General features: G+C 36.9%; 2 long non-coding RNA genes across 2 annotated transcripts in view; one reads left to right on the forward strand and one right to left on the reverse strand.

Moving 5' to 3' along the window:
* Nucleotides 1-21,747, forward strand: part of LOC122160699 — a 41,173-nt gene that overhangs the window by 10,619 nt on the left and 8,807 nt on the right. Inside the window, exons 3-4 of the long non-coding RNA XR_006168935.1 lie at nt 7,595-7,669; nt 8,633-8,745. This is a non-coding gene — a long non-coding RNA (uncharacterized LOC122160699). The remainder of the gene's footprint in view (nt 1-7,594; nt 7,670-8,632; nt 8,746-21,747) is intronic.
* Nucleotides 10,054-17,541, reverse strand: LOC122160701. Its single transcript, XR_006168938.1, has 3 exons — nt 17,457-17,541; nt 11,041-11,171; nt 10,054-10,139 (listed from the first exon to the last, which is right to left on the reverse strand). It is a non-coding gene; the product is annotated as an uncharacterized LOC122160701 (long non-coding RNA).

Below are 21,747 nucleotides of genomic sequence, written 5' to 3' on the forward strand. Positions count from 1 at the left end.
AAGGGAGTGGACAGACCATATTGGTGTGGCTATTCCATTTCAGGAACCTTCTGGAGAGAGGGAGTTAGAGCAGTTTTAACTCCCACAGGAGCTGTGCAGACAAACTGCCTTGCACAAGCCTTTTCCATCTGTCCTAGCGCTGCCCCTTTGGCAGTTTGCACAGAGCATCCTTTTGTTATTGTGCTGGTTCCTCATCATTACCATGGTGCAAGAGATGTCACTGCTTTCTTTACCAGCAGATGTTTTATTTCTGATATCTGACCCCAGCAGGGTCCATATGGAGCCTGTACATAATCTCCTTCAATTCACAGGAAAATCAATAGCAAATTTAGATACAGCAGGCATCAAAGCCTGAAACTCTTTCTAAGTGCACACATAGAGACTCAGACATATGCTTGCGTAAGACATGCATGCATCTGCATTCACCCATTCTCAAAAGTCAAATGCGGGAAAGGTGATTATAGTGCTAAAGGGTGACAGATGTCAGAAGGCATCAAGGAAAATCATAACAATAATATTCTGTTAGGCTACAGCAGCATTAAAGATTATAATGTGTAACTACAGCTTTCACTTATAATTCAGAATTCAGCTGCTAAGCAAACTAAATAATTTATCAAGTACAATATGTTTTAACTCTGCAGCTTGCAAAAGCTGTAGCCATGCTGTTGTTTCAAATAGTTACCAAATGGTGGAAATGTCAAGCTCTTCCTTAAATTGCATCTTCCTGAATTCCCTTGGTAGATGCAACTGATTCATTTTTTTTTTTTCTTTCTAAAGATGTTTTATTGTTTTTCTACTTTTCATCAGGGTGGGGTTGCCATGGCAATAAAGTAGGATGTCTTGCTGGATTTCACCTTTGCTGTCTTGCTTCATATGGTTCTCTCTCCTCCGAGCAAACATGGTGGACGCAATGCACATACAGATGTCTGATTTTTAGATTTCTTTCTTGAGTGTGCTTGGCAGCTGCTCTCCTGAGACAGACGAGGCAGTACTTCACAGGCAGCAATTCACATTCATCTTCCCACTCTCTAATGGCCACCATCATGTCTCACTTGCTTTGTGAGCTCGCTTTTAAGATGGACAAAGCTTTTCATGAGAGACTTGCTCCCAGTGTAAGCAGAAACTTTTGGTTAAGTATTTCAAGTAACTAAGTGACCAAACAAGTTCTCTTTCCATGGAAACTGGTCCGAGTTAAATGGTGAAATATGCCACCACAGAAATTAGAGACATCCATTTCACATCCAAGCAAAATGCCCAGAACAAAGCTGGTTACAGGATTTGTAAGGCTAGTTTTAGGTTATGACGCTGCCATTGTGATTGCACCTCTGAAATGTGTCTTTCTCCAGTCTTTCAGTTAAACTTCTAGGATAAACCTGGTTCAAAATTTAGATCACTGAGATTAAGATTTTTCATTTTAGGTATATCTTTCCCAACATCTTTCCAATAATAATTTGCGCATCTTTTGTCTATGTTGGAATTTCACAGTAGTAGCATCTCCAAAATCTAGATAAATAGGGACAATAAATGCAAATCTGTATTACAGTTCATCAGTTCGAACCTTGTCAGTGAGCTCTTCTCTCCTCAAGGATTACTGTCAGTGGAAATAGTTGTTATTTTAGGATACACTAAAGGATAATGCATCCCAGGAATGTATCATTAATATCACTGTAACTTAAAATCCCATATCCCAGTGATGTAAAACTTCACTAAAGTATTTTGATTTCTCTCTGCAATTCAGATGAAGTAAAACTGAACTGATGTGTTACGTGAATTCCTGTGGTTTATACGTGATGCCTGCCTTTGCCTCTTCTCAGTAGTCTACTTGAAATGGCAAAGCTAACAAAATGCTTCCTAATTTCCAATTCTTGGTCTTATTCTCTGCTTTTTTTTTTTTTTTTTGGCCTTACTCACTAGAGTAACATTAAATTTCCAAAGTTCTCTGGTGTCTCTTACATTGCTCTGGCAGAATATCAGTGTCATTTTAAGGTATCATTATAACATTTGCTCATCTGACTACACTGGTCTCTGACTGCCAGTCCCGCTTTTTCTCTTGAATAGATAGTATTAGCATAATTATTATTCACATGTTATAGCACCCAGGAGATATGGACACTGTCTAGCTCTCATTTAGTTAATGCTTTAGAAAACTTGCAATCTGGGTAGAAGGCAAGAAACAGGACATAAATAGCAAAACAGAGGGGAAGACAGGTGTAAAGAGTCTACATGAATTTGTATGTTAAGCAGCAATATCAGCACTGTGATCCTACCACGTTTTGGATATTATGATAAAAGACTGAACGAAGGGAATCTCCAGAGCTTTTATATGGTTGGGTAGCTGTTCCTTCACGAGACGTTTCATAGGATGTTGTGGGCCATCAAGCATGCCCACATTTGTCTTAAAATCCTGCAGTTAGCATAAGAAGTTGACTTGCCGGATGAATGGATGATTGATTTCTTAATAAAGAAGTCACTCTGAAGATTAAACAGAGTTCTGTGTGAGTTAAAATAATTTAGAGCACTTTGTTTTGCTGAACTGGGACTTCTGTTTTGAGCCTGGTAATAATGACCTGCAAATACAGATTCATCCCTGCCATCATGACAAGAACTGTATGTTCTGTACAAGACAGTGTTTCTATTTCTACTGCAGACTAACACGTTCAAGCTTGGCAGGTTGTACTTACAGCGATCATCGTGGTTGTAGAGCAAGCTGTGTCTTGACTTATTCTCTCCAGAATGCTTCTCAGAGCAGAGGTCAAACTTCTCGCGAGTCTTTCACACAGGAACAGGCAATACTGTGGCTTTTAAACCAGCCCTCATTCCAGCTTGATCATATGTGGCCTAGCTTCCCTGGGCATTGATAAGCCTTTCATCAGAATAGCTCACAGTACACCATACTAATAAAAGCAGGTTCTGTACATATGCAGTGTGTGTAGGTCTCTTGTCCTGGAAAAATGAAACTGTGGCTGCTGACTGCTGTTTTAAGAATGCATCAAATTCCATACAGTGAGAAGAAAACTAAAGGCTTTTTAAGGTAGTTACGTTGCTTTGAAGGATCTTGTGTGAGTTTTACAGTTATCTCTAGATTATACATGATGAGACACAGAAAGTGCAGATCAACTACTTCTTCAAATACATGCAAGAGGAAGTGATAAAATCAGAAATCAGATCCACCACCCTTACATGTTGTAACTATCACACAGCCTGTGTCATGTCCACCTGTGCTATTTATGATTTTAACTTAGCTGTGCTCCTTGCCATTTATTGCAAAGACAATATGTACATTTTGCGGTGGTGGTAGAAGGGAAAGGGAAACCACAGATTTTTTTGGGCAAGCCATGAGTGCTGCTTACAGTCTAAAATTCATTTAGCATGAAAATCTGATGACTCTTGAAAATATCTTCCTGGACTTCTTTGCTGAGCCTGCCAAGAATACTGATAATTAACAGAAGTCATGTCTGTGACAGAAACAAAAACACTGACCATATGTCTTGTTTATAGTCCTACGCCATTTCTCTGGAAGAAAAATTGAACTTCAAATTAAGAAATATATAAACTGAAAACATGCTCTGTTACTTATCATGTTTACACTAAATAAAAGCAGAACTTAGCTTCTGCATTCAGTGGTGATATCAGAAACATCTAATAGTATTTGATTGACAGTTCTTTCATGGGCCCAAGGACATAGCTGACTGAGCTGTGGTGTATATTTCAGTGCAGTATCACTTGTTTGCCAGCGTGTGAGTTCTGCCCTTTGGTGATTCAAACAGTGAAGCCCATGAGTTAAATATCAGCTTCATTGTATGAATAGTAACCATGATATCTGCAATATCACATTACAGCAGAGGTTCAGTCATGTGCTATTAAATTCCCCTAATTCTGTACAACATTTTTATTAATAAATAAAAATATAGCTACCTCAGATTGCCTTTATCCAAGGAAAGGAAATGCACATCTGCTGCTGGAAATGATTCTCTCCTGACACTACTGAGCAAAAAACTTTCACAGGCATCACTGCCTGTGATAAAAAGCCAATAGAACGTAGCAGTGCAACTACAATAATGATGGACCATGTATAAGTGTTAACATAAAAACTATATTTTATTTTAGTCTTTCAAAAAGTTTTGCAAACCAGATAGAGAAATGCCTTGGATATATCATATTACATAACAGTGGTAATAGATAAGTTAAGCTATTCATACAGTTGTTTCTGGGTGCTAAAGTAGGAAAGCTACTTATAAGCTATTACAGCTTTCGTCTACACAGCAGATTCCCTTGTGCAGCACATGCTCCTACTCCAACTGTTATTTCACATATGCATGCATCAGGTATTTATTTGGCAGCCATCAAGTTGTAGTGTTAAAAGACTTACTAATTTTTTTTTTAAATATAGCAATGACTCTTCCTAAGATGACAAATACTCAGTCACCCTTTTATTCACTTTCTGATCCTTTTGACGAGATGACCAGATACTGGTCACTTGTGACATGAGTGGCAGAACAAAGACCCATGATCCCCTCCTTCCAGCAGCTATAGAGTATATGCTTAAGAGGTTAATTCCATCTCCTTTCTGCTGACCTGTGTTGAATTCAAATTACCATCCTAAAAGGAAAGGTCTGGGTAAAAGCCATGTCAATCCTTGAATGCATTTATCTTTGGGACATTTTAGCAGGGGACAAGTGGAGATGAGTAAGACACTAAACCCAGGAGATTGCTGCTCTTTAAACAAACAGTGAATACCTGACCTATAATTGAAGACAGGTCATGGTATCTTATTTCTTGTGGCTATTATAATACCCACAGTTAATCATAGAGGCAAAGGTTTTAAGATACTAGCGCAATTCATATGCTGATGAGCTGGAGCTCTGTCATGTGAAAACTGAGGTTGTTTGTCTGTGTGAGAGCCATTTCAGTTTACATTATCCTGTTACTCTTCAGTTGTTTGATGCCTTTGATATTACCCATTATTTTTATTTTTGTATGTTAGCAATACCCTGAAAGGGGGTAAGACATACATAATCTTACATGGATTAGAAATTTGCTGATATGTACTTGTGAACGTTCTAATCACCTTGCCAAACAAAATAAGCGAGTTTCTGTTGGTTGGAAAATGTTCCACATAAATTAAGCAGTGCATCTGCGTTCACTTCTTACTGCAACAGTAGCAAACAGGCCAGGTCTAAATACTCTTGGTATCACACATTTGATTCAGTGTTGTTTAAAACAAGCAAAAAAAAAACAAAAAACAAAAACCAAAAAAACCCCCAAAAAACGAAAAACAAAAACACAGTCAAAACAACAATTCTCCTTTGTGGCTAAAGAGAATAGAGAAGAGTAAGTCAACCATCAAGTTGGATGCTCATTTTAGACAGTGTGAATACATCACTAATACAAATCTGAAGAATTTAAATTTAAAATTCTTTTTTTTTTTTTTTTTTTCTTTTTTTTTTAATTAAACAAAAGCCACCATTCTTGTCAACCACACTGCTGAGGACATTTTTCCCCATTTTCAGAAACCTGGAAGTTCTCTCTCTGAAAACAGGAACCAGCATCTATCATCACAACTCAAAGAGATGTTAGTGAGCTTCACTCCAGCATCTCAGAGAAAAGGTGCATTAACTCTTCAGTAACAAGAATTCAGCTTTTGCACAGATGCCACTCGTTTTAAAATAGTGAGAGGAAAAATGACATGTCATATCTGTGAAAATCTCAGTAGACTGATTTTTTTTTTTTTTTTTTTTCCTTCATGAAGCATTAGCAAGGTTTTAAATAGCTGCAACTGCATATTAAAAATGCCCATGTGTATAATACATGAATAAGGGCACCTTGGCTGAATACATTATAGAACAGAACTGTCATCTTCACCCACTTCAAAATCTTGCTTTCTCTTGCTTATGTGGATAGACAATGCTAATGAGATGAACTGACCAACACTTAAGTTAGACAGTGAAGCAAAGGCTTAAAATCAGGTTGTTGTTTGTTGTTTTTGTTTTTTTTTTTTTTTAATGAACATCATTTCATGAGTTCCTTTATTTTCCTTTCTTTCCATCACTTCCACAAATCAGACCATTTCTCTGCAGCTCTTTATTTAAGCACAGTAAAGGATTGTGTTTTATCTGCAGACTGACTAGTTGGGATTTTTTGTCCCATATTTTTTTGTATAACTAAGAGCTGATTCAGATACAGGAAAAAATGTATGCTGCTGAATAGAGGCTGTAACATGTACTGTGCTTGATGGATTTGAAATGATGTATGCAAAAATTTCTACAGTTGTTTGTCTTTGTGTTTAGAACAAGAGTATGTAATAATGCACTTGCTAGGCAGGAATGACTCACTGAATATTTCAACAAGATATGTAGATTTTTATGCTGTGCCATTCAATAAAATATATTTATTTCAGTAAGCCATATTGAAATAATATGACTTATTGAAAATAAATACGGCATGAGCCATTTTTGGCTCATGCACTCATTTCAAGGAAAAAAATGCACAATTTTTGGATCAAAATATCTTTTTTTTTTTTGCCCACTAAGGAGTTGCTTTCCCTGTATAACCGTTGTTTTGTGGCTGTGTGCAAAGCTCACAACTCAGTTTTTTAAAGATGCATTCTCTCTAATGATGGAGGAAAAACAAAAGTTTTCTGGTGAAGGTGGCTTTTGTCTCTAATAATGTTTTGTAGCTCTCGAGTGAGTGGAATTCATTTATGTATGTATAGCTTCAAGAGACGAGGCTTATGAATTGCTGTTATCGTTGAGAGCTTGCTGAGAAAATGAAGTGCATGGCTACACTTCTATTTTATATTTCATGGAAATTAAAACTATTTTAGGCCCTGCATGCAGGCCTATACAGATATCTGAACCAATTTTTTTCCATCTGACTGATGTTTCTCTGAGTCATTCGTATCACTTTCATATGCAGAGAGATTTTGTAAGCTATTTATGATCATCCTTAGTGTATATTTAAGCTTTCCTTTTTAACAGGGGCTGGCAGTACAAGGAAACAAAGTTCCTTCTGGACAATGTTTTACAATGAAAGAAGTTGCAATGGTGTTTTGAAAATCAAAATCCCTTTCTTCTGTAACAAAAAACCCACAGTGCTTACGTAGGAGCAGACTCTTACCTTTGTTTCCCAAATTTCATTAATAAGGAAACCTGCTTTGCCCCTTCTTTTATGACCTTGAAAAGTCACATAATCTCAGCAGCCTTAAGATTTCACAGACTTTGGAGCTGAACAGAAGTGCCAGGTTCTATGCAGCAGCAAGGCAGCCGTTTGCAGGCTGTTCTGTGCCTGTGCCAGAGCACTCCTTGGCACAGGAGCAGCGACAGAGTTTGTTAGCAAGCCTGTGAGACAGCACTTTGGCAATTCATATCATACCTGGGAACAAACATCAGTACTGCAGGAAAAAAGAAAGATGAAAGATCACACAAATGGCAGAGCTACTGTTTGCTTAAAGGAAAAATGAAATGGGCAAACAAAAGCTTTGGCAAGTAAAGGACTTGGGATTTGTTGTTACCTGCAGTGGAGGTTTCACTGTCCTTGTGTTGTTCAGCATCCTATTACACTAAGGATATGAAATTAAATTTCCTTTCTTCTCTAGGACTATTTGCAAGCTGCTACTGAGTCCCACATGAACACACACTACTTTCTTGAAAATGGCTGCCAAGTTGTGAAGGTAAGAAAACAAAGCTATCAATTCCTGTTTAAAATGACAGATGCTAGTTAGCAGAAACATTTTTTTGTTGCTGGTTTTTCAAACCCCTACTGAGATAAAAGGGGTGTGTGTGTGTGTGTATGTGTGTGTGAACAAATCCAAAACCTCCAAGACATAGCCCTTTTATGGGAAGGTTGGAATGGTCTTTTCACAGCACTCTTTATATTTTGATAATTTTCAGAAATACAGATTAGAACAGATCAAATAAACTGATTAGATAGCCCAAAACAAAGCGTGAAACAATATTTAAATGATGTGCAACTTCATTCTTGCCTGAAGGTATGCTTCATGAAGAAAGTGCTCAGGATATTTCACAGCATGGGGGTACACCTCCTGCTTCCCCAGCAGGTCAGTACTGCCTCTCTTGCTGGGTTCTGGTGCAAGGCACCCTGGTGGCTACTCTGTCCACCTCAGTCTCAAATAGCCCCTGTAAATATCAGTAGAGGACTCTTTCTCTAGAATCTCACAGGAGCAGAGAAGCTCCAAAAAAAAACAGTGATTGATTTGCATTATAGGACAGAGCTGTCCAAAAAGAATTCTCTCAAATTCAGAAGGCTTGAAGACAGGCTTCTCGCACAACTTAAGTGTCCGATATCGGCGGCTGTGTGTGATTTATTGAAGTATACTTCTCTGACTTTATGCAAGATAGTAGATTCTAACTGAGTGACGGAAAGAAATTCATTAAAAAGGGAGAAGGAACAGAACAGCAAATACAAAAGAATAGCAGGGCTGAATGTAAAACACATAATAACAATGTATTACGATGGATGAAACTGTGAGAAAAAATACTTCACTAGTGGGCTGTGGTGAAGCCACAGCTCATAGCTGGCAGAAAAGAAAAGAAAAAAAAAAAGAAAAAAAACCACCTGCTTTTCTGTGTAGCATTGTGTTACTCACATAAGAAAATCTGTGGTTGATATGCAGGTTTTGCACAGCCATCCCAAAACCTAGGCTGGCATCTGCAGACTCATGGGAGGTGTCAGTGGCACTGATGACCCCAAAGAGAGAAGAATTCCCCCGCAGACTTTGTTCTTTTGGTAAGAAATCACCTTCTAGCCCATTTTGTGCCCAGTCAAGTAGCATAACAGTGACAGAGTAAAAACCAGACATATTTGGAGACTGGGGTGAGTTCCATGAGCCTAGCCCTTTATCTGCTTTAGGCCATTGGAAGTTTGCATTGTCTGTACAAATTATTAGTGAATGAAAGCTTTTCAATAGTGGCTGATTTTTATAGAGATTTTGACAGAAAAACTGTCAGATTCCCTGTTTGAAAACTAGTGTAACTGTGAAAATTTTAAGAATAGACGGAAAACAAAATCTTCATTCTCTCCAGTAAAATATCTATCTTTCTGGAAGCAAGTAAAATTCGAAGGCTTTAAAATATGCTTGTTATTTTGTCTCTTTGTGGTTGGATTCAGAAACTGAAAAAGTAATCTTCTGGCAGCATTAGTACCTTCTTAAAGCTAAAATTCCAGTTAGTAATAATAACAGATTCTCATGTAGTGACGTAGGGGGAAAAAAAAAAGAAATAAAATAAAAAAGCCCAGCTTTTATGGTATATTAACCAATTTTTATTTTTGACTAGTTCAAGTAATTTTTCAAACCCACTGTTGTATTTTTGTAACTCTTGTGATGGATTGAAAGTTGGAGTCATTTATTTTTTAAAATGTGATAAGAAAAACATCTAGTTAGTATTACAGTGGGAAGCATAACCTGTGATCCTATTGTACTTATTTTAAGTCTGAACAAACTTCTATTATTATAATGGAAATGAAAAATGTTTGAATCAATAAAGGATGCTGCAGTATTACCTAGCAAAATTCAGGAAGTGCAGCTGAGGATAAAAAATAGCTATAGGCTGCCATGTAGTGGTTACTAATCTACCTTGTGAAATCTTCACCTTTGTATTTTTTTCTTTCTTCTTTCTGAGAAGTAGCCTCAGTCAGTGTATTGATTTGTTTTTACTGCAGTTTTTAAACTGTAAAAGTAGTTGTGACTCTTAGATACCATCACCTTGACAGCACTTGTAGGCTTGAATCACAGCTACCTGCTATGTTCGGAAAAGTCCTTAGGTTATGAAGGCCCTGCTAGATCATAACCAAGGTTATCTTACTATACTTATTTGAAACACAGCAGTATACATCAATGGAGTATACAGCAAATGTGAGCTTTAATAATGCTAGTTTCTTATTTAAGCACTAGTGTTTTTAAGCTGGCAACACAATAATATGAAGAAGACGGAGGGTGTGGAGTGCAATTATTTATCATGTGGATTAAGAAACGCATGGAAGCGTCAATGTACTTACCAAATTATGACATTGCTAATCAATTCATACTTGCTCTTTCCTTCATCTGCTTTACTGAGTTAAATCCTGCAGTTGTCCTTTGTGGTTACAGATGGCTCCTCTGCTGTGCAGACAGCCTGGTATTTCTACAGGACAGAAAAGGTATAATAGCCACGTGGGCATACGTGGCCAGTGGAATGCACAAAGGTTAATTTCTTGCTCACATGGTAGTAATGACCAGTAATATAAGAACAACTAATTTTAGAAAAGAGATTAATTTAATGATACACATGCAAAAAGTGACCAGTTTTTTTTCATTCTAGTGGCTGAGCTATAGAATGTCAGGCCATTTCATACTATATAATTAAGCTTCCTGCCTCACCATTCCCATCTTTAAATGTCCATATTATTTCCTGACATCCAAAAATGTGTAAAACCACTCACTGATTATGCAAGTTTTATTCCAGGAGACTATTCCTAACTTAAAATGGTTGCCCTCCTTCATGCCTTTTTATTTGCAATAATACTCATTGTTTCTAGTTTCTAATATTTATGTCAGATTATTTTCTCAGCCCACTCTCCTAAGTTCTCCCAGCATGGTGGTCATTGCATACCACCCCTGGTCAATGTTCAGAGACACTACATAATTCTCACAAATGCTTCTCATCAGTCAAAATGTTCTGGTGCTTAAACATTTGTATTGCTTCTTTTTTCCCCCTAAGCTCAATATCTCACCATCTATCATTACCCTTCATTTGTAGCTTGTCAGACAATTTTAAATCTACAAGACAGTGCTCATTTCAGACCCATCTGAGACTAATTTTTCAAGTATGATTTCTTAGGTATTGTATCTGATGTCTACTAATGCTGCATGCATGATCCAAAATTGCTTTTTGTTACAAATTTTCAACCCCCCACTCTAGTCACCCTGTGTTCCAGCGCATATGTGCATATCATAATTTCACTAGCTGCTGTTTATTGCTCAAGTTTCTCCTGTCAGCTGCTTACTAAAAAAAAAAAAAAAAAAAAAAAAAAAGGCAAGCTCACTTCCATTATTTTCCCAGGGATTGTAATGTGATTTATCAGAAGATAATTTCCACGATTACTCTTTATTCGTCTTCTAAAGTTCAGTGCCATCCAGCCATCTGGTGTCTCATTAGTTCTGCAAAAGCCCTAGCCTACAAAGAAGAAAAAATTACTCACATGTCTAATTTTAAGCATGTGAATCCTAATGATGCAAAGGAGACTGCTCATATATTTTAAGCAAGGAGTACAGATAACTCTTGCAGGACCAGGCCATAAAATACAGTCAAAAGATTTCTTTGGTTAATTGCATGAAGTAATTAGCTTGAACGCTGCAATGCACTTCATAGAGAAGTGCTATTAGGCCTGCATTAAGGCTTTTCATGCAATTCTTTACTAGCCTTTTGTTAATCATCTAGGCATTTGATATGAACAGAGGTATAAATCAGTGTTGAAGTGAAGCATGTTGATGAGTGTATGTTTTAAGGAGAATTGGTATCAGATGCAAAGTCTTCATCACCGCTAAATTAACCATTTTGATTCTCTTCCTTGTGGTGTTCAAAGACCTGCACAACATTACACTTTCAGAATCAGTGTGATTATTTTTTTGGTTCTATTCATTAAACAGCAGATTTTCTGTCTCAAACTACATGTCCTCACTGATATACATGTTAAACTGCTCACTTGTCCTGCTTTCTGCTACCGGTATTCATCTTTTTTCTGTCTTTGAAAGGTGTTACTGCAGAGGAGCAGTTCTTTTCCATACCTCCTTTCCTGACTTCCTGGGAAATACCTTTCAGATTGTTAATGCATTGCTCAGTAAATGTATCTAACCTATAGAAATTTTAGAGTGTATGAGAGTAATGAAATTTTAGAGTGTAACGAGAGCCATTATTAGAGTGCAAATCATTTTGTGAAAGGCACCTTGTTATTGCTATATATTGTACGTATATTTAAAACACTCACTGTTTGAACTTGTGACTCGTTGGACTGGCATCTCAAATTTCCTCCTGCTAATGACAGAATACTGATTTTGCTCATTGCCATCATAACAATAACACCTAGTTAAAAAAAAGAATGCTCTCTCTTCTGTCAAACTGCAATGTTTCATTACTTTCTTACACTTAGCTTATTAAATCAGCTAGCATACTGCCAATTTTTCACACACCTCTGTAAAATTCTGAATATTCTCTTTTACGCTCTTGAATTCAGGCAGAGTAACCCAGAGTATACAAGTCACCCTGTCCCGAACAACGTATTCCCAAAATGCATGAATCATACATTCAACTATGGGTGGTGCTAAAAGGCCTCCCTGTGATGTTCTGTTGCAGGAATTAAGATCAGGATAACTTGGGTTTTCAGGAAGATATCGCAAAGGGAAAGAAATTGTAGCTTTATCATGTTGCATCAGAAAGGAGGTGCAATGAGGTGTTTACTAGTACTATTTTCCTCAATTATAATTTTTTTTTCCAAAGACCTTTATTAAGTTCAAGATACAGTATGGTCTACCACAGACAAGATAAAGAAATCTGGACATTAAACCGGAGATCAGAAGGCCAGACTATCTGTTCCCAGTACTTAGAATACTTATGTTAATAGATGTTTCCTGATTCAGAAAAGAAAAAAAGCAACTTTCACCTTAAACAAGAAGATTCTATAAGGGATGCTCTGAAAGTAATGCTTCCTCTTTGATTACATTTACCCATGACATCAGAGACAGATCTTGGTGGGATGCAGTAGAGGTTGAAACTTCCCACCACAATTTCATCAAATTTTGTTGCCATATGACAGATGGCTGCAGAGGGGCACTAAGACATGGAAGTTCATATGAAGCAAAGGTGTGTTTCTGAATTCCACCATTTGGAAAAAACAGCACCCACTGACAGTCATCAATTTTTGCTAAGCGTTTATGGAGACCAAACAGTGGATTTGAGCACAGTGAGGCAGTGGGTGGTGTGCTTCAGCAGTGATGACAGCGACGTAAAAGACAAGCCACATTCCAGGTGGCCATGCACAGCTGTCACATCACAAAATGAAGAGTGTCTCGACCAGCCCATCCACACAAACCGGCAGATTACAATCAGGACATTGTGTAGAGAGCTGAGTATCAGCTTCAATGCATTGGAAACAGTGGTGGCAAAATTGGGATATCCCAAAGTTTGCACTTTGAGTTTGCACCAGATGAGTCTCGTGAATGCTCACACAGGAACAGAAAGACACTGTATGCAAGTCTGTCAGGACCTATTGAACCAATATGAGGCTAAAGGTGATGATGGTGTCACCATTATGAACTGTAGTCTAAATGGCAGTCCATTGAGAGGTGACATGTGAATTCCCTATTGACAAGATGCAGGCCTCAGTAGGTAAAGTGAAGTGCACTTTTTGGGATAGGAAAGAGCTGATCCATCTACTTGGTTTTTCTGGAACTTGAACAAGCCATCAGCTGTGATCACGATTCTGATTAAGCTGAAGGCCTGAAGTTCCAGAGTCAGGCCAGAGAAGAAGACAACCCTTCTCTTGCAACACAACATCAGGCCCCATACCAGTTTGAAGACCCATGCAGCACACTGGCAGCATACTGCTGATCGTGGCTGAAATGTCCTACCACATCCACAGTATAGTCTGGATGTGTCACCTTCTGAATTCCATCTGTTTGGGCCAATGAAAGATGGACTGTGTAGGCTATGTTTTCCTAGCAATTATGCCATCATAGCACCTGTGAAACAGTGGGTCCTCTTTGCTGGTGCTAATTTTCATGAGCACAGCATGCAGGATCTTGTTCATTGCTGGTAAAAATGCATAGCTTGTGATAACGCTCGTGACTAATGTTGAAAAAGCAGTGTTTTTTAGCTGAGAATTTGCTCTATCAAATTTTATTCTTCCTATCTGTTAGAAATAAATAGAAGCATTACTTTCAGAGGGAACTATGGAAATCAGGGTTGCCTACAAGGGCTTTCACTGGTGTGTTTTGACAATGATATATGGCACTTTTCTCAGAACGTCTCTGGAATTATGTTGGTTTTTTGGATTTTCTACTTTAAATCTGTTTTCTGTCCTGCGATCTGTCTAGCAATTCTTCTCTACAGATGCTCTCAAGGGCCTGAGCCCTTCAGGAAGCCTTGGAGCTCCTCCATAGTAAGAAAGCTCAGTGGAAATGCTGCTGCAACCCCTCTCCAGCTCCAGATCCCCAGACAAGGCAGACTGTCCTGCAGCCAGGCTCCCCAGCCAGCTGCTTTGCATTTTAGTGCATCTTGGGTTTTTTTGCTACCTTTTCATCTATTCCCTTGGAAGATGGGCAGGACCTAGAGAAAGGATCTCTGTTGCCTTTTTCTCTTTTTTCTTACAGAACAAAAACTCTGTTGTGGTAGGGGTTTTTGGTTCGGAGTTGTTTGTGTGTGTGTGCGTGTGTTTGGTTTGGTTTTTTTTTGTGCATGTGTGTGTGATTTTGTGGGTTTCTTTTCCATCTATGGATTTTCCACTCTTCGTCTAAGTCACCAACTGGTGAATATTTAGAGTCTGAGGCAGGACTCATGAGTATAAAAGATTAAACCACTTTGGATAGATGGTGGCAAAGAACATTAGGGTACCTCAGAAAGTTTCGTGAACCATATTTTACATGATAATTGCAAATGATAATAATGTCAGAAACGAGTCAAAAAAGAAACAGCTGAATATTAAAGATCCTGTGCAGAACGTATAAGTAACCTTTAGTCACAAGTAAACATCAGATAAACATCCTGACAAAAGAAAAAAAGTCTTTTTCGGATGGCCTCCAAATTAAAAGTATTGTGAATTCATTTCAGGCTTAGCATAAGTCCTGATGGACTAGTATTCTCTTTGGGATAAGAAAACCCAGCATTTCAGGAAGAGGCTTCAGTGGAGCAAAGTCAGTTCATAATCATTAAATTCAAAATCTCCATAATTTCCTTTTATTTAAACCATTATTAAGAAATATCCTTTAGCTTATCACATATAAAGCGTAAGCTTCCTTTGGTATTAACTTTGACACATACAGAGCACTAAGGGGATTATATTCATTTAGGTGATGGTACCTGTTAGTGAGCATTTGATTGTCCTTAGTGTAGAAGGATTTACTCTTGTTATTGATTTGTTGGCAAATATATTGGGTGGAAATCCCCTGGTATTGCTGGTAGCTGCAGATTCCAAATTTTATTGGATTTGTGAGCAATTTTCCTCCCTGTTTAAACTTCTGATTGCTTTATTTAAAGAGGAGCCTAACAGTGAGGCGAAAAACAAATGCTAGATTTTATTCTGTTGAGAAGGAAAGCTTCCTTGTTTTGCTTTTCTCCTGGTTGTTGATTTCATTTGTCAGTCTTTTATGATGGTGATTCTTACAACAGGCACAGAACTGCGAATACATTGCTACAGGAGCCAGCCAGACAGAAACTATTACAGCTGATGGACAAGGGGTCAACAGGGCAAATACTGTTCCATGCAGAGAACAGAAATCAGACCCGCCCACCCCTTAAGTGCCACAAATAAATGTATGGCCCACCGTGACTTCCTTTGTGTCACTGTTTTCCTCCCAAAAAATTTTCCTTGATCATATAGACAGCAATTAGTGAAAGCCAAGAATAAGCCAGATACAAGCTTTGTTATCCTGACACCAGATGATACATACCATCTGGTAGATAGCATAGGTAGATGGCATAGGTAGCCATCTACCTATGGCTACCTATGGGCCATAGGTAGCCAGGCAGCTTCTCTCTACTCGTACGCACCATGGGCACCAGCTGGGGGCCAATCTGATGCATACTGGTTGCAGTGGACTATGGGTGAGACGTGGTCAGGGTCAGGTAGCTCCATGAGCACTTGGGGAGATGCCAGCCTTTCCCCACGCCTTGGTTCGTGCTCCAACTGGCACTGTATTCTTAGTCCTTGTTATTGGATTTTCAGGAAAGGTAAATTGATTTGCCTTTATACGTTCCTTGCCAAGGCCCAGTCCCTCTATCCCTAAACACTGAAATTACTGGGAGAATACTACAGAAATGTCATAAGCAATGAATGCAGAATTGAGCCTCTAGGACAGAGAAGTGTCTTCTCTTCAGATTTTCTTTAAGACCAATTCACAAAACTTGATTAGAATTAATAACAACAAAAACAAAAAAAGGAGTTTAATTAAACCCAGATTGGGAGACGTCTGAACAAACAAGGTTTCATTATGTTCTCTTATTATATCCTACAATATTCATCCACTTAAGGGTAGCACTCAAGTTAGTTTAATATGGAATGTGGAATGAATAAGATAACCTAAGATATTGTATGATTGCTCCAGCTGAGACATAATAGTTGAAAGTCATTCTTTCCAATAAAAATAACAGTGAGCAGTGCTATTAATTCATGGTAATGATGCCAGTGGGAGAAATATATGACTTCCACTGCTGAATAATCAACAAAAGTAAATTAACTTTTAACTAGTATGTCTATGTCTGTGAATCTAAATGACCTTGAGGAAAAAAAAAAAAAAAAAAACAACTGAGAAAAGCAAATTAAATACAGTTTTAAGCTACAGTATTTAAACTACATATTTTGAAAAGTAGTCAATGTGAATTCAAGAGTCCAAAAGGCAAAGTGCATTTCTTGCATATCTTCTTGCATATCTTAACTATTGCACAGATACACTCCTACCTGAAGCCTTTCCAAATTTCAGCTCTGTCAGATGTAGAAGTACAGTTTCTAGCACATTTCATTTTAACTTCTAACTCAACAAAATCAGATGGAAAACAATGATTTTAATAAATCTGTGGTTTCTTATCCTTTGTCACTCAGTTCTCACTGACTTTCAATCTGGCTGCTAGTTAAAGAGAAAGCATTTATCTCCTTTGTAGACATTTTTATGAGCCTTTTCAAGCTAAAACACTCAACTTCTTAATATGTAAAATGATTTTTAGTTGTGTTTATCTACCATTTTTTTGTCTGTCTTTCCTACTCTTCCTCCCAAAAAGGACATATTTTTCTAATACTGCCTGCTTTTTACTTTAATAACTTTTTTTTATTATTTAATCACATGGTTCTGTTGAACCTATTCAGGACTTAATGTGTAAGCTCAAATTCAATCTTAACAGCTTTGAAGGAAAAAATACATTTCTGTTTTAAGTCAGTTTCTTACTTTTTTTTCATATGTAGATACTCCACTCACCTTCACTCAGTACTTCTTTGCATTTCTCCAGATCACATTCCTTACAGTTCTTTCAATAGCTTCACATTTTAAGAAACCAAAATCTTACAGACATGATAGCGAATGTACTAGAACTTCTCAGTATCTCAGTAAATACTGACATGAAAATTACAACAAGCTAATGTGTTGAAAGAGTTTAGAAAAGTCAATGTGAAGTTAATGTGCTCTTGTTTTGTTTTCGAATCAGTTATTCCTTTAAGAAACATCAAGAGAAAACAACATATTCATAGAGAAGGCTTACCAAAAGATGAGATTGTCAATGACTGTACTGCACTGTCCTTCCAAATATTCATCTGGAGTGCTATCTTCTTACAAGGAGCTGGCTGCTGTGGTGAAGGACTCTTCTTGGCAGTTAATTATCTGAAAGAAATGCTGCATTGATCACATTGATCCATTATATGGTATTTTTCACTGAAAAACATGTCAATAATTTTGAGTATATATGGTAAATTTATCATGACTATACTGGATGTCACTGGATAAGTAAACAAATGCGTGTTTTATTGTTCAAACTCTATGCCTTAGATTGTTGATCTTTGGAAATTCCTAAGACTAAAAATTTATGCTAATTTTAATTTTATATTTTCAGTTTTAGCTTCTAATGATAAATCTTTTTAAGAGTATTTACATTAGACTGGAAAGCCTGGGCATCAACAAAGCAGTGAAAAAAAAGAAAGCAAGGTCTGTCTAAAAGTTTGTGATGCTTTCTCAAGTTGACACAGGACATAAAATCAGCAGGTGTTCTGCCAGCTGAAATTTGGTTATCCTATACACATTCCTACTGAAGACATGGCAAGTAAAGAGAGAAATATTGACTTTCACTGTCTGAATTTGAAACAATAAAGATATTAAAGTGACTTCTAAGAAGGCAGAGGAAAAAATCAAGAAACTGCGAGTATTATCTAGGAGCTGACTGTCATATGAGATGGTGGTGAAGTCGTTTAGGTCAAAAACTCTTTTTTTGTTTTTCATTTTCACATGCCTGTAAGCTAGGCAAATGAGAAATTTTTACTAGCAGAAGTGATAAAACAGAATTTTTTCTGTTTTCTTTTTCTTTCTCTTCAAGTTGAGATTGGCTCAGTGAAAGTTTTCAGCTATATGACAACCATAATCATTTCAAAGTCTTGCAGGTAGTTTGCCAGTGCAGTGGGTGTTTTAGACTGAGCAAGTACCTTTCATCTAGGATAACCCTGTTCTGCTAGATGCCCAACATCACTGTGGATATTCATACCTGTTCTGAAAGAATTTGGATCTGATTCAAAGTAATCTACATTAGTGGGGCTTTCAAAACTTTCTGTTCAGTTTACAAATATCTTAAAGTGTATAACCAATTCATGAAGAATATATATATATATGTATGTAAATTTACAAATATGAGCCTTGCAAGAAATATTCCAGCCTATCAAAAGGGAATCCAAAAGTTCGCAGCACTCTGGAAGCTAATGTATATGTGGAGGACAAAAGGTAAGAGTAGCTTCTATGTTTTTCTTAAGGTATATTCACTTAAATCCTGGAATGTTGTTTTTGTTGTTGAAAATAATTTAGATTGTACACCAGCTGCATAGGTTTTTTTTGAAGATCAAATGAATGATATAGTGAAGAACAAGAGATGTACTGGTAAATGAGATATTTTATGTGTTTCAGAATGAAAAAAAGTAAAGCTTTTGTTCTATTTCAATTTTTAGAAAAAATATTTTGAAAATTATGTGACTTAAAGTAATATATTAATAACAGACTTGCTTTCTGTTAAAGTCTTTGCAATTTTTTCACAATTAATTTGTAAGTTAAACTCCATTTTGGGGGGGAAAAATGTCTCTGTAAGCATTAAGTCCCCAGCAGAATATATATATACTGTAACTTTCTGCTTATAGATGAAATTGTATTCTTACGCTGATTTTGCAATGGAATTTTTAAACTTAAACTTTTTAAGTTATTAAAGGTCAAGGTTTGTTTAAAAACTTGACTATTAAAAACTAGGTCTTCAGCAACCACGATACAAGTTTCAGTATCAAAATTATTTCTGGATATCTAAAGTATTCTAATATATAAAAAACATAAATGTTATTCCTGAATTTTGGGGAGATTTTTAAGATGCACTATGCTAACTTTTATATAGCTTAGCAAATTGTGCCATTTATCTTCGTATCTTCTAATGTGCTGAGTATCCAGATACCATTAGCAACTTTATTGTTGCTGGTAACGATTTTTTTTAGCTCTCAAATAGTGGAATGAAAGATTCTCTTTCAAGCTAAGTAGCTGAAACAAAAGTGCATTTGGTGCTATTGGTGTTTTGAGCAGGTGTGGTACTTTAAGCAGAGATTTATTTTTTTCAGAAGTGCTCCTGTGTCAGGTAGTAATCCTGCTTCTTCTGTCATAATAATGGTGATTTTGGAGGTTAGGAAGACAGAAGTTATTTCATCTTTTGCTACGGATAATTATGCAGTGTTTAAGGAACTCAGCAGTAACTCAGACCATCCCTAACATAAGGAAACTATTTTGTAGGTTGCAAAATTCTCACTTACTTTGCTTATCATACTTGATGCATAACCTATAGGGGACAACATTCACCAGTGCATTAAATACCAAGTGAACTTAGCTTATGAATTGCTCATTCATTTCAAGCTGCTAAAGTACATCAGAGTTCAGATGTTGTACTGATGATGCAAGCAGGATTTTCATGTGCTTTCCACACAACAGAAATAATAGATGAATGAAAATGTCTGCCATGCAAATTCTTTCCCAGAATGGTAAATCAGTTTGTGACCTACTTCCTGAGTAGAGGAAATCAACACAGTATTGATCTATGCTGTTCTGTGGCTGCGATAATTAAGGAGCATAACAATTTGGGCATTAGTCAATTAGTTATATAAAATATGTGGATTTTCTACTATTTTTAAAATTTCTTTTAAGTAAATACACAATATGATGTCTTATTTATAAGTGAAGCATTCTAATGACTTTTTTTTTAAAATGTTTGTCAGTATATCTACTGCATTAATTTTAATTATCTCTATCTGTAAAGGGCCAGGGAGCTCTGTGGGCACTCATCTAAAGTGACAGTTAAATATTAAAGTAAAAACTATCCACATTTCAAGACATTTTTGCCTTTGACTTTTCTTTCTCCATTTTCAGTGTAAAATGAATGTCATTTTACAGCTTTACATATTTTTGCATTTTTTAAAATTGTTTCATCTTTATTGTGATCTCCAGTTCATGTTGTTTTGTTTACCTGTGAGCAGCTTTGTTGTGGGTTTGTTGCTTTTTTTTCCCCATTCACTCCCTCATGAGGTGATCATCCACAAATTTCAGTTTAGAGCACTGAGATGGGCATTCTGCACAAGTAATAGGAAAGAGCATCAAGCAACTCTCAGATAGAAACAAGTGCAGAATAACTGCAAACTTCATCTGAAGAAAATTCATTCACAAACGCTTGTTTATAATTATATCATTAGCTACCTTGTTCTAATCTTACCCAATTATAACCAGTAGCATAAGGCTTAAGCTATTTGCAGACTATGTTCAACGCTTAATGTTGTGTGTGCAAACAAACACTCAGCTTTCAGCTTGTTAAAGAAATTTGGGATATTGAGTAATATTTGTCTTGTCCTTATAAAGAAATAGTAGGTAAGAAAAGATGACAGCATCAGTACCAGCACAGCACTTTGCACTCTGGGAGTATGTAGGCAGTGTGGTGTTGAGCTGAAAAACACATTTCTAGGGTATTTTATGCTAAAGTGAGAAGAATAAATTTCTAGTAAATATATATTGTCTGCAAAAACTGAGGCAGCGCTGTTGCTGAGTTCTTCATAATAACCCAGTTAAAGGGTCTGGATTGGGGCTACACGGAAATACCAAGGTAAATAAGAAGGAAAGATGTTATCATTTTGAACCTTCCAGTGGGTTGCATTTACACTGCTTTTAGCACATTGGAGGTAGAAGATTTTAAGATCTGTCCAGCAATGTGCCCTAGTAGGAAATTTTGGCCACCCTGTAATCTTCAATTTTCTATACGATTTTGCAACACTGCTTTTTGCAGATGACCAGATTTTGCAATACTTGCAATGACAGGAAATGTTCAGTCTTGTTGCAGACTTATTAATATTATGCAATGTATCATTCCCAGACATATTGGTATGTCTCTCAGAAAAAAACATATAGACTCTCTGAAAAAAAAAAAAAAGAAAGAAAGAAAGAAAGAAACAAAACCTCAGGAAATTTGTTGCCAGGAGATTGTGTCAATTGCTGATCAGATAGGATATGAAGTTTGTTCTGGTCTGGTTTCTAGGAGTCGATGTGGAGGGAAGGTAGATACATTTCTTTTTGGAACTCTGAGTGTTAGTCAAAAATACAAATTCCAGTTTCTAAAGCTGTGAAAAGCAGGGCAGCAACTACTCAGTGGGATCAGTGTCCTTCATAGCATATTTCACTTCATGCAGTGTGTGTGTGTGTGTGTGTGTCTTTGTCTTCAAGTGTACACATGTAAAACAGGAACAGAGACATTACTAGAGCTTTCTAAGCTCTATGGTCAAGTG

Source organism: Centrocercus urophasianus, unplaced genomic scaffold (assembly GCF_019232065.1).
Source record: "Centrocercus urophasianus isolate 14NV4802_14NV808 unplaced genomic scaffold, USGS_Curo_1.0 seq_18, whole genome shotgun sequence".
Taxonomy (NCBI): Eukaryota; Metazoa; Chordata; class Aves; order Galliformes; family Phasianidae; genus Centrocercus; species Centrocercus urophasianus.